Source organism: Phyllostomus hastatus, unplaced genomic scaffold (assembly GCF_019186645.2).
Source record: "Phyllostomus hastatus isolate PE091 unplaced genomic scaffold, TTU_PhHast_1.1 phas_contig_209, whole genome shotgun sequence".
Lineage (NCBI taxonomy): Eukaryota > Metazoa > Chordata > Mammalia > Chiroptera > Phyllostomidae > Phyllostomus > Phyllostomus hastatus.
Window position 1 is genome coordinate 4,842,671 of NW_025333735.1, and position 4,343 is coordinate 4,847,013.

General features: G+C 35.5%; 1 pseudogene; it reads right to left on the reverse strand.

Annotated features, from left to right (window-relative positions):
• Window positions 1-397: 397 nt before the first annotated feature.
• On the reverse strand, window positions 398-1,412 carry LOC123816536 (annotated as a pseudogene).
• Window positions 1,413-4,343: the final 2,931 nt, after the last annotated feature.

Below are 4,343 nucleotides of genomic sequence, written 5' to 3' on the forward strand. Positions count from 1 at the left end.
TTGGCCTGTCATTTTCCTTATTATGTCTTTACCTGGTGTTGGAATTAGGATAATACTGGGCCTCATAAAGAGTTTGGGAGTATTCTCTCTTCTTGAATTTTTTGGAGTAGTTGAGAAGGATAAGAGTTAGTTCTCCCTTAAATGTTTGGTAAAATTCACTTGTGAAGCCATCTGGTCCAGGACTTTTGTGTGCCTGGAGGTTTTTTTTTTATTATTGCTTCAATTTCTCTAGTTGTTATCAGTCTATTCAGGCTTTTTGCTTCTTTCTGATTCAGTTTTGGAAGACTGTATTTTTCTAGAAATTTATCCATTTTGTATAGGTTGTTTAATTTCTTGGCATATAGTTGTTCATAGTAATTTCTTATAATCCTTTGTATTTTTAAATAAACTAATTTATTTAGTACTTTTTCCATTCCATATCATCAGGAAGATTGATTTCAACTTTCCTTTTACCTACATCAGACCAGTTTGTACTCAAAACTGTACCACCAGACTCCATAAATGATTTTTTCATGGTACATTTCACTTCATCAGAACCATCTGAATAGATCTGCTGAAATAGTTTGTTTAAAGCTGCATCTCCCTCCAACTTCTCATTCTTTTCTCCTTCTTTGATCTCTCTGACCAATTTATCCCAATTTCTTGTATAATGAGATGATGATGGATATAGGATCTTTACATCTGCGATGAACTATTTTGGCTTAGGCACATCTCCTTGCCCCTCTAGCTTTTCCCATCTCACAGCCTCTGGCTTTTTCATCTTAATTTCAATCTTTGTTGAAAGTACTTTAAATGTGCTCTGTTCTGGTATTATAGGATGAGAAAGTCTCAGTTCTAAACTATAATCCTCTCCAGAAGGAAGTTTCACCAAAGCAGACAACTCTTTTTCTGAAAATTCCACATTTACATTATTCTTCTGAACATTCTTGATCATAAGTGTTACGATTACTTGAAATTCAGTTTGATACCAGTCATACTTGATTTTTGACTGATGAGTCCTCTGGGATACAGACACGTTGGATTGTGACTCATTCTCAGCTTCTTGACACCTTTTAATCCAGACAATAAAATCAGCACCCACACTATCTAATTTCTGTCCTTCTGTAAAAGTTTCTAGAGCAGCAGCATAGTTTTTTTTTAATGGTATTCACATATCCCTTTTCTCGGCATAGCAGTGGGATTATTTGGATTAAGTTCAAGAGATTTCTTTGCATCAGGAACAGCATCACAATAATCCCCAAGAAGGATGTGACAATAAGCTCTTTGACAATAATTTTGTGCATCATCTGGTTTCTCTTCCAAAGCCTTAGTTAGCTCCTCTAATGGCACCTGGGGTCCTTGGCAACTAGAGCATCTGAGAAGCTCAGAAGAAACCTCTGGGGTGTTGCAGGTCCTGCTGCAGCAGTCGCCATCCCTAATCACAATCCTTTGTATTTCTGTAGTATCAGTTGTAATTTCTCCTCTTTCATTTCTGATTTTATTTATTTGGGTCCCCTGTCTCTTTTCTTATGAGTCTGGTTAAAGGTTTGTCAATTGTATTCATCTTTTCAAAGAACCAGCTCCTGGATTTGTTGATCCTTTGAATTGTTCTTTTAGTCTCTATGTCATTTAATTCTGCTTTGATCTTGGTTATTTCCTTCCTTCTACAGTTCTTTATCAGATCTCTAAAGTTAGAAGAGAATGGAGAGCTGCCAGTGAGATTGGTGATCAAGATGCCTGTCTGGACATTTTGTCACCACTTTTGTTCGAAGTCTGTGCCTTTGTGTGTCTTAAGCATTAGTCAGAAGCATCTCTATTCTCCCATTAAGATTAGTACTTCTCCTGAGAGCCTGTATGTCATCCATTTTGCCAAACCTTAGTTCTCTTGTGCCATAGTGGACAGCTTCTCTGGGTGGCCAAGTTCTTCAGTAAGGTAGCATTCCCCTCTGGTCTGGGAACACACTATAAATTGAGACACCTATGGAATTTTGGATGCCATCTCCCAGCAGCCATGGCACTAAATGACTCCTCTTTCTTTTAAATGGCATTTTCATAAGATACAGTACCCAACTTTTCCTCAGGCAGGACAGTCACTGAATCTCTTAATCTGCTGCAGAACTTCTTCACTTTTTCAATTAGTTTTGTGAACAGAAATTGCTTCAGTGGGTTTCAACTGGAAACAGGTGTTGATGGTGTTGTCCAAATCTTTGACTGAGGTGCTTCTCTCCCCTTTGCCAGCCTTTCCTTGGGAGTAATGAGCAGGCTGTGTTGGATGTAGCAGATGCACATCTCCACATGGGCCAGAGCTCTTGTTTCAAATTACGCAGATGAGAGTCATAAATTAAAATGCACTTTTGTCTTACTGGTAATAATTGCAGACCCTGGTACATCATCTTTCTGTGTGTGCTGAGCCATAAACTTGCTTTAGCCAGGATTACCCTAGGATTCTTAGCTGAACGCAAGCAAGGCAGTCCTTTTAGCCTGAGTTTTCCCAACTGGTTTACATGTACTCTTTGCAATTTCACCAGTTGCCAACACTCTGTTCCAATGGGGGCTGTGTAGCTGTAGAAGTAAACTTGCTAAATCAGAAGAATGAAAGAAGTAACTACAAATTCTGAATGATTATCATTACTGCTATTCTCTGGATAGATCCATGATAGCAAATATTATCAGTTATAATTGGATTTTATTTTTATTGCTCACTATTTACTTTCTGAGTTTTTTAATTGGTAAAGACAGGAGTTTGGAGTTAAGGGAGATTAATTCTAATGAGATTACAGCCTAGATTTAGTGAAGACTTCATTGTTCATCTGGTGGGGTCGTACAACATAAATAGGCAGAAGGACCAAGCAAGAAGTCATGTTGGGGTGATTGCAAAATCTGTCTTCTCCCATCACACACATTTTCCTAGAACATGGACTCCAGGCTTTCTTAGGTTTAAAGATGGCTGAAAAATCCTTTAAAGTTTACTGAATTGAAATCTTCCCTAAGTAATAAATTCTTTATTTCCACTGAAAAACTTAAACTAGAGAAAATCAGTACTGTTTTCTGATAATTCCCTTCTTTTACATTTTCCTTGTGGTTAGTTACAAATTTTCCTTTTCTCAAAACTAATTTGTATTTTATACAATTGTTAGTGCTATTCTATGTTTTGTATTTTTCAAGAAGTTCTATGGTTTTCTTCCTCTTAGAGATAATGTTGACACATCCTATAGACACACAGACACACACACAATTTTATCAGTCAATATTAGTAAATGACCAAAGTCCTAAAAATAATTGGATATTAAAAGTGATAATAATACATTGATATCTGCAATGTGTGGCCTAATTATCTATGTTTATAAATAGGATACAAAATTAAGCTTAATTTTGTATTCTGTTTATATCATAATTTAAGAGGAATTTTGAGAAAGTCATGAAATTTAATGGTTTAACTGTCTTTTATTGCTATATGTAAATTGACTAAATAACAGCAGTAAATGTTGAACAAATCTAATGCACTACAATTTCTTTGGAACACAATTTGAATTTCAAATTATGTTTAATGCTTTTGTACATATTACAGGTCTTTTTTTTTTAAAGCTTATCGAACAGAATTGATTTATTCCAGGAAACTGGCATTTGGGAAAAACAGAAAAGTCTAAGTAGAGTGAGTCATTGGGAAATCTGATCAAATATGTTTTTTAAAAGTGAGCAATTTACTTTTAAATGATCCTTTCCTTCCATTATTTTGAACTTTACCAGTTATCTTCCTGTGTTATATAATTAGATGATTCCCTGAATAAGACAACTTTTTCTAATTGCATTGTGTTACTTGGCCTCAAACATTTCCTTTGTCTTTTGTATGATTAGGCTTAAAGATAGTAAGACACAATGTGTTTGTCAAGCCACTTCTTCCCATCAAAATGATTCACTAACTGACATCCTTTGATTCTATCCTTGAGCCTGTTTTTGGGACCATCATATCCTTCTTTTTGATGTTCTGTGAGAGAAAGAAGAAAATTCTGTTTCCTTGGATCCTATCTGATTTTAGAATATAACAATTAAGATATACACATGGAGATCAAATAAGGAATTAAAAAGTAAAAAGTTCTTTTGAGAAGCAGAGTTAGAAGACTCTGATGAGGTTTCAAGATGGGAGTGTTTGAAAGAAGCTAGGGCGTTTAAACTGCCTTCATTTGGCTTACAGTCAACAACTGAGGAGGACTACTCTGAAGCAAATTCATTCATGAAGTTTATGAATCTGAGAAGAGGACTACTCCAAGTATATTGTGCCTACAACAATGTACATTGATAAGGGTTTTTTTTTTTCAAAGATTTCAGTTTTGTGTTCATGGGAGGACTTCAAACAAAGTTGAGAA